Source organism: Cupressus sempervirens, chromosome 4, assembly GCF_028749045.1.
Source record: "Cupressus sempervirens isolate cs-2001-9-10 chromosome 4, ASM2874904v1, whole genome shotgun sequence".
NCBI lineage: Eukaryota > Viridiplantae > Streptophyta > Pinopsida > Cupressales > Cupressaceae > Cupressus > Cupressus sempervirens.
In genome coordinates, this window is record NC_143121.1 from 567,491,839 (window position 1) to 567,505,440 (window position 13,602).

The following is a 13,602-nucleotide window of genomic DNA, read 5'->3' on the forward strand; positions in this document are numbered from 1 at the left end:
GTCCTTGTATGCAACACATTCTAAAATAAAGTGTTGTTCAACACAGGCAAACTCTCTCTTCCCAAGCCTCTTTTGCATTCTTCCGTACATTTTGAAGTTAGTCACATTTGAGATTGAATTCATTGATATAATGTATATCCTTCCAAACCCATTCCCCCAATTTGCTTCTAAAATTTATCCATAAAAAAGACATTTATTGTTTGTGGGACACATTGAAATGAATATTCTATTTACTCATCAACTTTATGTTGTGTTGCATCCATGTCCTTTTTTGGATTCTTTTTAGAAAAATTTTTAGATGCACCATAGCAAGTGCTTTGATAGGGGTAGCCCCCATTTCACTTAGCATTATATCAAATGGGATAGTGCTTTTTATTCTAAACTTTTTTGTGATCCTATGCTTTTGGATTCCCTTGATTTGTTTCCATTGTGAGGCTTAAGTGTTGATGGTCAATGACTCACACCCATAAAAACAATTGGTAGACCAATCCCAAACGCTTGCCTCTCAACACTTGTTTTGGAGAGCATAAAATGTCTTCCATCTTTCTAACGTTCTTTTCTTTTTGCAACCATTCCATCTTAGTTTTTTGTTGAAGTCAATCCTACGATATAAGGGTATTTTTTCAAAATAAAACTTATGTTGATACTATTTTTTACAATTAGAGAAAATCAAGACTTTAGTCTTTTTGATATTGACCTATAGTTCCAATATTTTGCAAAAGTTCTCAAGGGAAAAAGAGAGTAGTTGTCCGCATAAAGCAGCAACCTTACTAAATATTCTCTCAACTTGATACACTTAGTATTTTGCATGTTTAACCACTCTTCAAGTTTGTCAATGTATAAGCCAAACAAACATAGTAGGTGATAGTGGGAAACCTTGTTTGACCCCAATATCACTCATGAAACATTTTAAAATGTCGATTAAAGTTTTGATTTTGAAATGTTAGCTAAATTTTTGAATTTAAAATGTTGACTCAAAGTTCTGATTTTGAAATGTTAGCTAAAATTTTGAATTAAAAATGCGGACTCAAGTTTTGATTTTGAAATGTCAACTGAAGTTTTGTATAGGGATCCTTAATTCTTCCATTTTGAGCTAATGCTTGTCCTTAGGGATAGTGTAGAGAGCCTTTCTAAAGTCAATAAAAAAACAAAAATACCTCATCCTTTTTCTCCCACTCTTTTTGATAATGTGCCTTAAAGCGATACAATGATCAATTGTTGAGTGTTTTGGCCTAAAACTAGCTTGACTTTTTATACGTTTATGTTTTTCTTCAAAGTCAACAAAACAACAAAAATGCCTCATCCTTTTTCTCCCACTCTTTTTGATAATGTGCCTTAAAGTGATACAATGATCAATTGTTGAGTGTTTTGGCCTAAAACTAGCTGACTTTTTATACGTTTATGTTTTTCTTCAACCTATTTGCTGATTCTATTTGCTATTACATTTCCAAACAAGTTTATAAATTGAGGATTGATCATTCCTATAGTTGGAGGGGTTATTGACATCATCACTCTTAAAACAGGGCATTCCAGGCTGATGTCCAATCTTTAGGAAACCTATGCCGACTAATATTATTGAAGATATTCGTAATGTGGTGCAAGAGTTTTTTTGCCTCACTTGAGATGCTTTTCTTGAAGTTCAACCATGTCATTAGCCTTACCACCTCCTAGTTTCTTAATACCCATCTTCACCTCTTTCACGGTGATCTTTTTCCATGTTGTTGACCAACGGTGGTGGGTCCACCTCACCTTCTTGTTCATACAACTTTCTAGCATAATCAAACCACTAAGTGGCTATAATATTGTTTTTAGTTTGTTTCCTTTTAGACTAAGGTTCCTTCCGAAATAGTTTGGGTTATTTTTACTAAGGAAAATTAGTTCCTCTTTCCTTGTGACCATAAAATCTACTCATTTCATCTTTAGAATCTTCTTGTAAACTTTAATGTCAAGGTTTATTTAATTTGATTCTCGTATATTCCTACCCATTTTAAATTTCTTATCTAACTATACTTTGTTTAAAGATTTTTGTTAATGCATAGCTATTAACATTGTGCACTTGCATGTCCTCCCCCCTTATAGAGTCTCATTGTAGCCCTAAAGATGTTTACCATTTTTTTTAGTCAAAAGATTTTTTCCCTTGTGAAAGTGATCGTTGAGGAAATTGAGATTTTGTCCCAAATAGCTTATCATTTGCCCACAACAAATTTATGTACAATAGTCCATGATCATATTTGAGATATGATATGTGTTCCCCAATCACAACACCCTCAATCTCTCATATAAATTATGAGAATAGGTTGCATAATATACCACACATGCACCATTGCAAGTATTGCAAGTGAACTTGTTTGACTTTCACCATCTAGACAAGCCATTGCAAAATATTAAATCTTAATTTCCACATAATGTTATCAAGTCTTTCCCAAAGTGATTGGATCCCTTATGCAACTCTAAAGATCTTGTATTTTTGTAAGGAGGGATGCTCTCCTTGTCATAGATTTGAATACTAGAAAGGAAAATGGGAAAGCTAGTAATATCAATTACAAAGAAAGTCACAATCTTATTTAGGCAGAAGTTTCTAAATTGTATGTCAGACTCTTTTTCCATCAACTTTTTCTCTTTTTTTGTAGCCAAAGAAAATCGTAACTTTCTTTGTAGCTAGAAATACTAGCCCAACTATTTTCCTTTCTAACTTTGAAGTATCTAACAAGGACCTCTCATTGCAAAAACATAATATCCTTCTTTAGAGTTACATAAGGATCTTTGTGATCTAATCTATGATTTTTATACATTTTAGAAACTTGTGGGGTAAAGTGACATGTTGCGATCTTGTGAACACTATTGTTTTCACAACTTTGAACCACATAAATGCATATTAGAGTCTTCCATTTTCAATTGAATGACATATCATTTTCTTTTACTAGAACCATTATGCTTCCATGGCCTTTACCATTTCTCGTTACCACATTCCACACTACATGTAGTGCCTACCCCATAGTTTTCTTTTTAGTTCATATTGCCAAACTCTTTTAGATCACTTTCATGTATGTGTTGGTTATGTTAGTGATGTTGGAGGTTATTGATATATGATATTATATAGTGATTTTATTTATATTAGGAGCTATTGGATAGTGTGAGATATCATATGTGGATGATAATGTGTCCACAATTACTTTTACATTATTTATTTACAAATAATGATGATGCTTTATGTTTATGATCATGGATTACTTACTCCATACTTGCATGTGTATGTTGTGTGTGTTTATTTTATGTCTCTATTAACATGCCTAATGTGGTTGAGGGAGGGAGTTGTAGTTTCCTATGAATCAGGATCTACATGATGTACTACTCTCTTCTATTGTTTGTTAAATAAATATATATTTGTACATGGTCATCTTTATGTAGGTTTGCAAGTACTAGAAATTGACTTCCTCTAATTGCCAAGATAAGCATGCCCTATTGCAATATCTCAATTGTAAGAGGGGAGATAATATATAGATTTGAATCAAAGATATAGCCTAATTAGGAGGTGATTTTATGATACAAGAATGTTGGGCATGTCCAACTAAAGGTGTCTCAACTTTCATTTGAGTCCTCGAGTGAATTTTGGTCAGAAAACCAAAAGGCCCTAATTTTTGGCACAATTTGGTGAGGTTCTGGTGTTTGGGGAACTTAGAGTTTGTGGCTAAACAAACTAGTGCCAAAATCATTAGTTTGGAAAAAAAGTTGTTGTACCAAGTTTGGGGTGTTAGTTCAATGTTTGAAGCATAGTTGTTTTGGAAAAATGACCTAATGAACCCTAAAACAATGATCACCCATTTTCATACAGGTGGTCCAAAGGAAGGGCGTTGGAGTTTTTGATATGTTATATTACTCCCAAAATGGTATTTTAATCAAGCATTTATTTGTTTAATATTTTGGAAGGTTTGGAGAAAAGAGGGAAATATGTTATTTTGAGACCTAATTGAAGAATAGGTCTAGTTGAGGGCTAAAAGTGGGTTTGTGAACAAAATATCTATTTGGGGTTTGGAAACCTATTGAATCGAGTTTTTTGTGTATATTTAAACTTTCCAAGGTGTTGGAATTAGTGGTCTAGCATAAGATCAAGTTTTGAACCTTTGAGCGTATTTGGAATCATTTGTAAACTAGGTGTACTTTTAAGGTTATTCGGTGTTTGAGTTCGAAACCCTATTGGCTCCCTATCTTATTGGTATCAAAGCCACAAGTAGATAGCAGGATAAGGAAACATGAAGGTATGAAGTGAAGTGTGGTAAGGGTCAAGATGCCACCAAAATAATTGGATAGGAAAAACCAAGAACTAATGGAAACCTTAGAATCTAAGAGAAGAGAAAGAAGAGAGAAATGAGGCAAATGAGGAGAGAATGCTTCTTTTCTTGCAACATTGGAAGCCTTGGAAAGAGGGGATAGAAAGGTACAATAAGAAAATAATGAAGAAGAAGTAGAAGGGATTAATGTTGACCAACATGAGGGAAATGAAAATGAAACAATTGATCTTGAGGAAGGAGGATAAAAAGGTTTTTGAAAGAAATGCAAGGAAATAGGGGTATCAAAGGACATATTATCTACCTACCTATCAAGGAAAGATGGATAGTGAAGATGTCTTGGGGTGGTTAGATGCCCTTGATAATTACTTTCCATTTGAAGACATGAAGAGAAGAGGGTAAAGTTTGCAAAAAAAAAGTTAGGAGGGACTGTATTGGCATGGTGGTCTAGTAGTTCAGAATAAAAGAGTGGCAAGAGGTATGAACAAGATCGCTACTTGAGGAAGAATGCAGACCATGATAAGGGAGAAATTTATTCCTTAAATTATAATATACACGTAAAGATGATGAGACAAAACTTGAAATAGAAGGACATGAATATGATGTCATATATTAAGAATTTCCACAAGCTTAGTATTAGAGGATGAACATGAAAAAGTATCAAGATACCTTTAATGGTTTAGATATAACCTTGAAGATGAAATTGGGTTGAAGATGCCAATAAACTTGGGAGAATGTTTTTGATAGAGTAATAAGATATTGTATTATTTAATTATTAAGTCACTTATTATCTCTAATTTTCTTAAGCTAAACTTTAGGCATATAATAAATAACTATTTTAATTATTATTATCATGCAACCTAGGTTTTACCTTCTTAGGATTTTGATCTCCTTCGCAAGGATGGATATCTCTTTGTAATTCATACACTTTTTAATTAATAGTTATTTCTCTTTTTACTCATCGAGAATGTCTCATCTTTTGTGGATCTGAGAATTCTAGCATCCATAGCTTTTGCTCCTCTCTTTCTATGACAAGTGCTTTCACGTAGTGATTCTTGAGAGCTATGTGGTTGATCTTTCATCAATTTCAACATGGTAAGTTAGAGCTCTAGATCTTCATGGTTATGAGAGGTTTGGCTTGGGTTTTAGATCTATTTTTTTCTCTTCTTTTGGAGGGTTTAAGTTTTCAAAGGAGTCTTTGTATTTGATCTTGGGGTCACTTTTTTTGTGCACTTTGAGTCCAAAGAGACCTCACAGCTAGATTTGTAGCACCCAAAAACCTCTATTTTCATATAAAATTTGTCTAATTCGGACATAGTTGTAATTTGAAGCAAAACAAAATTGCCTCTAGATCTGACATGCTTTTGAAGGAAGTGATTTATTCTTTTATTAAAAAACCACTTTATTAAAAAAAATCAAAGGCATGCCTTTTACAAAATAAATAAAGTTTCAACAAGACACTTTATCTTTTGTAAAAATTCATGCAAAGGCAAGCCTCACAAAGTGACATCTGCAGGGTATGTCTACAAAGAGCTGACAATAGTGGTACAATAGGAGTAGTGATGATGTCATCAATTTCAATGCCTAAATTTGACGGCCTCACTACAACATTTGGGGTCAAATTGCAATGACAATTTGTGACAGTGCTGTAATTTGTGGTGATTTTCAATTTTTTTTACAATTGTCCCTGTAAGAATTTGCCTTAGGGCAGAATTCATCCGAGACCAAGGAACTCAAACACAAGCACAATAGTAGACCAAAGAGAGAGTATGATCACAATGATTATATATTCAATCAATATGCCATATGAAAGTGCACTAGGAGTGCCTGTATATAAAGGCCTCTTGAGAGCTTCTAGAATGCATAGAAGTCAGCAACATGATAAGTCATACAACTAGGCACATGTCCACTAGATATGGGTTATCCTTCATTAAGAACATAAATAAGTGTGATGATGTGAGGATAAGCATACAATGGTGCAATATGCAAATTTATGTTGTAGACAACTTGTGCTAAAAAGGGAGTGCGGATAACTGTGTTGTCTACATGACAACTTAGTGAATGATGCAAACTCCAGTGTTGTAGACACTATGTGTTGAAATAGAGTTGAATACTTTTGTGTTGTCAACATGACAACTCTTGAGATTACACAAACTCCTAAGTGTCTCACCTAAATAAATAATAAAATAATGCAATATAATAAAATAATGCATTAACCTAAGTAAACTTAAGTAAAGTGTAAATAGTAAATACTTATTTACACCAACACCCCCCCTTAAGTGCAACTTAGGGGAATGCCCTTAAGCTTATGAAATCTAGGATGCAATGCATGATGGGTCCTAGCTACTAGGTTAGGTACCCATGTACATAATGAAATGCAATCTCTCATAAAGCAGAGAAAGAGGGAAGATCTCATGGGAAAAACCCTTCCCCAAAAAGAGAGATGAAAAACCCATATGATCTATGGATGGATGGGAGTAATTAAGACCTCCCCATTACGACATACATCCAGTATATACATAAGAGAATAATGAGAAGAGGAAGAGAGACAGGATAGGCTCCCCCCCAAAAGAAGAATGCTGACCAGTGATTGCTTCGATGAAGAAGCTGATCCAAGACTATAGAATGGTGTTCCTCTCCTTAGGAAGAAATAATGCCAAAGGTACAGATGAGACGCTTCCGCTATGTGTGGAAAGAATCTCATAGGTAAGTGATGTTTTTGAAACCTACTCAACTGGCTGAAGAACCTATCTCAAAGAACTATTTGTCTGCTCAACTGATGAAGAACCCCTCTTCAATTGTTGATCATAAGTATCCATAATCACTTCAACTAGTAATGATCGATCATGTAGAGAATGAATAAGAGGGTCAGATGGAGCCCTCATGACAATTGAAGAAGGTGCTCTGCATCAAGAAGAAGAGGCAGACCATCAATATTGTCTCCCAAATCTATCACTGAAGCTAGACCTGGAAGATTGGATGTATGCTGCTATGCTAGACCTATCACTGTGGCAATATATGCATGTGGATTGGAGTGACGTAGTGACCTCTCGCTGTAATTGTTGATAGAACTCCACGTGTTTGAATTTGTTGAAGCATGATTGATGGGGTCACTATCAGTTTCCACATGGTATGATGTGCGGAGAGGATTAGAGGACAAGTTGGGTGAACTTTCCTCAAAGTGTACATCCTTCTCCACAAAGATTTGATGTGTCTCTAGATCCATGAATTTGTGTGCCTTCACACCATCTTCATAACAAATGAAAGTACAAGGCTGAGGTGACTGTGCCTTGCATCCCCTAGAATATGTGTTTACCCATGCAGGACAACCGAAGACTCTGAAGTGTGTCACAATAGGTTTTCTACCACACCATGCCTCAAAAGGAGTCTTGCCATCTAAGGTTGGATGAAGAGACTTGTTAAGAATGTGAGTGGCACTACTAATTGCTTCAACTTCAATTGATGGATCTAGAGACTTGGCTTGTATCATGCAACTTGCCATGGACTTAAGAGTGTGAATCCTCAAAGCTACAACATCTGTCTTATGGAGACTGAATGCTGGTGGATTCTGAATTCCCTCAAGTCTACCAAAGTCTTTTAGTCTTCTATTCACATACATTCTTCCATTGTCCATTCATAGAACTTCGATGGCTTTTCTTGAATTTTGTTCAACATGATTCTTGAAGGCTAGAAACTTGTCCAACACTTCATTCTTATGACAAAGAAAGTAGACCCAAGTGTATCTTGAAAAGTCATCAATGGAAGTAAGTATATAGCGACCCTAGCTGACTGATGTCACTAAAAAAGGTCCTGCTAATACCATGTGAACCATTTGTAGAACACCCGGTGCTCGTGAAGATTTCCCTCTCTGTAACTTCCCCTCTGGATGCATATCCACTGAATCTATTGAGCATTAACTTTGGGAAAAGTTAATTTGAGGTAGACCTTTGACCTTTTCTTTGTGCAAAGTTGCTAAAGATAGCAGAAGGAAAGATGCCTATACCGCTCATGCCATAATTGAATTTGATAATTGGATTGTGTTAACAAGGCATGTGAAAGAGACTTGGGCACAAAATGGGAGAAAGAATGCAACCTTTTGTCATGATTCACTTTCCCCACTGCAACCAAGGAGTCATCTTTTAGACTATGCAGCTATACTGAGTCACAAAAGAACTCAACTTTATGTCCATCTATGAGGTGAGAGATTTGGTAGATTGATAGGAGATTTGAACTTAGTTTTGGAACATAGAGAACATCTTGAAACTCTCCATTTTCCATTTCCACATTTCCTTTCCCTTCAACTTTCATTTTGGTATCATCTCCCACAAAGATGTGTAGTACCTTTGACTGCTTCATTGAAGAAAAAACCTCCTTTGAAAAATCCATGTGATAAGAGGCACCTGAGTCAAGTATCCATTCCTTTGAAGAGTTTGAATTTTCCATGAGTACTTTCCCTTTGCCCTTTGAATCTGAAGAAGACCCTATATCCTCATAAGCATTAGGCAGTGGAACATTATGTTTCTTCATGATATTAGTACTCATCAATCCTTTTATGATATCACTCATGTTCTTCATGACCCATTTTATTGCAATTGGCACACTTTTTCTTCTTATTGTTGTCCCCCTTCTTGTTGGAATTTGAGGAAGACTTGCCCTATTGATTGGATTGTGGTGTTTTCTTTTCTACATCCTCTGATTTTTTCTTCTTCCACTTCTTATTCTTACACTTCTGTTTATTTGAAGACTGTCCAGTTGAATTTTGAGAACCCTCAGTGTTGTCCACCAATGCTGTAGACTTAGGTGAATTGAGAATCCCCATTGATTTCAACTTCTTTTCTTCTATATCCAATAGATCAGCATATTCACCAAAATAGACTTTCTTATTGGCAGACCCTAATGTAGTCTTTGAGGTGTTAAAAGAAGAAACAAATGTGGAATACTCTGATGGCAGCTTATTATGAATAAGATAGATCAACCTACCATTTTTGATAGGACTCCCATTGTCCTTAATTCATTCACCTTAATGATGAATTCCTATATAGAATCAAATGACTTAGGATCTAAGGAGACAAGCTCATCTTCAATTTTGAAAACATCCTCTTTAGACACTTTACCATATAGGTTTTCAAGGTATCCCAAGCTTCCTTGGATGTAGAAGACTTCTTAATTTGATACATGATCTTGTCATCAACCCCCAAACATATATAACTTAGGGCTTTCCTATCCATTGCTACCCAAGCTGAAATATCACTTGCTAATACATTATCACCTACTGGTTTAGGAAGGGTAGCATCTACATATTGAGAAACTCCATTGTACATTAAATGATACCACATTTTGATGGACCATGTAGCATAGTTATGTGGAGTTAATTTTGGAAACTTAAAATTTCCCATAATGCAAAAAATTAAAGAAAATTACATAAAAGAAAGAACACAACACCAAGAACACCCCCCTTTTCACTAAATCAAGAAATCCTCCCAAAAGAGATGCTTTTGGCACTTTATAAGTAGTTCAATTACAATGGCCACTTGCCACTTTTGGCCTTCATGGACTTTTGATTTTTCTTGTTACAACCTCTTGAAAGATTAGAAATCTGGAACTTTACAATGTATAACAATTTGAAGTAATACAAAGCAAAGAAAGACCCTATTTTTGAAAGTGACACTTTTGTCCACACAACCCTAGAATCTGACTACAGATCTGGGAAGTAGATGAAAAATAATGCACTTTCAAAAAAAATGAAACCTATTTTTGAGTCCAGATGTGCCCATATGGAGCGTTTGAAGTTGCAAAATGTAGGATTAAGCAGGTACAGTCACCAAAAGATGCAATTTTTGACAAATCCATGCACCAAAACTAGAAAAGAGCTAGACCACCAAAATTTTTTTAAAATTCTAACCAATTTCAAAATAAAATTGCACTTGATTTGGAGTTTAGATGACTGAGATATGGCCTCCCAAAGTCAGATTGCAAAATTAAAAATCAATCTGGAGAGAGGTTGCATCAGCAAAAGACAGGGTTAAATTTGATAGTCATATGACCATCGTAGTAGTTCAAATTTTCCCTAGAATGATGGTCAGATGGCCGTCAAATTCGAGCTCGTAAAATGATGACATCAACAACCTTCAAGCTTGTGATTATGTCAGCATGATGTCAGCATTGCATAGATGGTATCGATAGGTACGATTGATGTATCCTACAAGAAAATGTGTGCTGCATACTCAATATATAGGTCTATTGACATGGAGCTGATGTGGCATAACAACGGTGATTGTGCTAACTGGGCAAGTATGCCACGTGTTAGACTGTTATTGGTTGTACAATCTACTAATTCAGATTACACCGTGGTAGATGATGTGTGCAACCATGTGTTGAGGATGACATGACTATATAGGCTTGCTATGCATAGGTAGCCATGTGGCAAACTTTGGTTCATTGTTCGTGTGGGCAACTAGAACATTTTTGCATGGCATTGTGGTGGACTAGACAAGTGTAGTAGGGAGCGTGGCCGATGTTGATTGTAGCGACTGCTAGGAATATTGTTTTCGAACTAGATTTACTTTAACAATGCCATATTTCCTTGTTATTTATCCCACATTGGTGGGAATGGGGATTGTGATAGCAGTTAAAATGAAGGGGCCATGAGGCTTTATTCAAAGAAGTCCGCTGGGAGTTTGGTGGAACTGCCAATTTTTGGATGTGATTGCTGAAAATTGGATGCAGCTGATGGATGTAGTACCACTCGCTAATTTTTGTGGTACATCCTATTGATTAAAATGATTCCTTACCAAATAAAGAATATTCCTCCTTGCAGGGCTAGGGTGTGACTGCCCAGTTCTGCAAAAAAAAATTTCTTTGATAACCCGACTAGGTGTAAATTTTTTTTGAAAATGAAATTTGAAAAAAATTTGCAGAGAATTAAAATTAAATTTAGATCTAAAATAAATGTGCAAATCAAATTAGATCATACCTATTTCCAAATTGGTGCCTTCGGGTGCTAGTTTGCAAATTTTTTTGCCTCATGATCAACTTTAGCCCAGCATAGGCAAATTTACAGTCGATCTTCACTGAATTGACATTTTGAATGAAATGGCGAGGTCAGATCTGGCTCTAGATGCTCCCAATTTCTGTAGATACTCTAACTTTGGGTCGAGGTGCTGAAGCATAAATAGTCTCAAATGACTATGTGTAGAGAATCTCCCCAAGCTCTGATACCATGTAAGAATTTGCCTTAGGGCAGAATTCACTCAAGACCAAGGAACTCAAACATAAGCGCAACAATAGACCAAAGAGAGAGTATGATCAGAATGATGATATATTCAATCAATATGCCATATGAAAGTACACTAGGAGTGCTTGTATATAAAGGCCTCTAGAGAGCTTCTAGAATGCATAGAAGTCAACAACATGATAAGTCATACAACTAGGCACATGTCCACTAGATATGTGTTATCTTTCATTAAGCATAGAAATAAGTGTGATGATGTGGGGATAAGCCTACAATGGTGTAGCACACAAATTGTTGTAGACAACATGTGCTAAAAAGGGAGCATGAATAACTGTGTTGTCTACATGACAACTCAGTGAATGATGCAAACTCCAGTGTTGTAGACACCATGTGTTGAAATAGAGTTGTGTACTTCTGTGTTGTCAACATGAAAACTCATGAGAGTACACAAACTCCTAAGTGTCTCACCTAAATAAATAATAAAATAATGCATTAACCTAAGTAAACTTAAGTGTAAATAGTAAATACTTATTTACATCAATAGTCCCCAATGCCGTCACAATACTGATGTTGGCATTGTAATTACAACGCTTGCATGAGTATATAAAAAAGAATAAAATATGACATTAATCATTCCCCATTTGTTTTGATTGTGGAGAGATGCATGTGAAAGAGTGTGGAGAGCTCCAAACAAGGGTGGCGATCTATGAACGTTGTCATGCCCTTGTACCGCAATTTCGTTGTTGTGCCCTTGTGATCTCTGCATTTCATTGTGTTAGTAAATAGATTGTCTTCTATGAAAATACATACAAATTAACTCTAAAAGCCCAGATAAAAAGACTAAAATCAGCACTAATAGTTGGATAGATTATCATTGGATTGATAACCTTCCTTTGAATTCTATCAGGTACAACTCCCTATGTAAGATATACAATGAATCAACTGCACTACAATTGATAATGCTTTTAACCTAAAAGCAAGAAAGGTTTACAAACATCTATCGGTAAAAACAATATAGATGCAAAGAGATTAACTAATTGAATGGAAATAAATAGAAAATGACACCAAGTTCGTTTGCCCAATCATTACATTATAGCAGAAAAGAAGAAATAAAAATGAATTGTTCTTTCCATATATATGAATAACTGAAGCCCAAAGCCTATAGATAATTGTGGCAATAATTACATGTATCAAAACTGTATTTAAAGGTAATCAAGATAACTCAAAGATTAAAATTGATCAGAAAGTCAACATGCAAACACAAAGTATTGATATACTAAATTCTCCTCCTCTAAACACAACAAAACAACATAGACTTGTTGTTTGATATACATAAAATACTACAATTTGAAAATGTATCTACCATCTCTGCATTACAATTGCAAGAAGATGGAACCCCCTTTTTCTGTAGCATAAAGTCCACTAGAAAAATACAACTCCCCTAGCTACTACTTGTCTATTTACCATCTCAAGCTTTACCCTACAGCACAAAGTCTGCAATCTCTACCCAAAAAGAAAGATTAGAACCCCCCTTTCACATCTGCTTTACATGTTTATCTCTTTCCCATTGATAACCAATTCTTGGAAGATGCCTTCATTTACTCTTTGTTCTTTAACATATAGATAATATTTTGACTTCAAATAAACTTCAAAAAATATATGGCTGGGATTTGGGTATTATGAAATCATTAACTTCCTTCTTTATAGTTTGGGAAAATAATCTTTAAAGTTTGGGGAATGGTATAACTGAATCTAGACAGGTATCAATTGAAGTGATAATTCACATCCTTAATGCCCCCTCTCGGTTTGGCCACAAGAGTGCTTTAGAATTCGTGACCACTTGTCATTTCTTGACACGTCAATATATATTTAAAGTTATTAATACTTTAGGCTCGACTAGATGTACATGAGAAAACAAACTCAAATGACATAAACATTGAGTAATTAATAAGAGAGCCTAGGTCAATTCTTTAATGTCGATGCTCCAATTTATGGTTCTATCACCAGGTTCGAGTCTTCTTTTTATTTCTCTTTAGTTAGGCTCAAGTGACCTACTCTCACTCTCAACATCTATGTTGAATTACA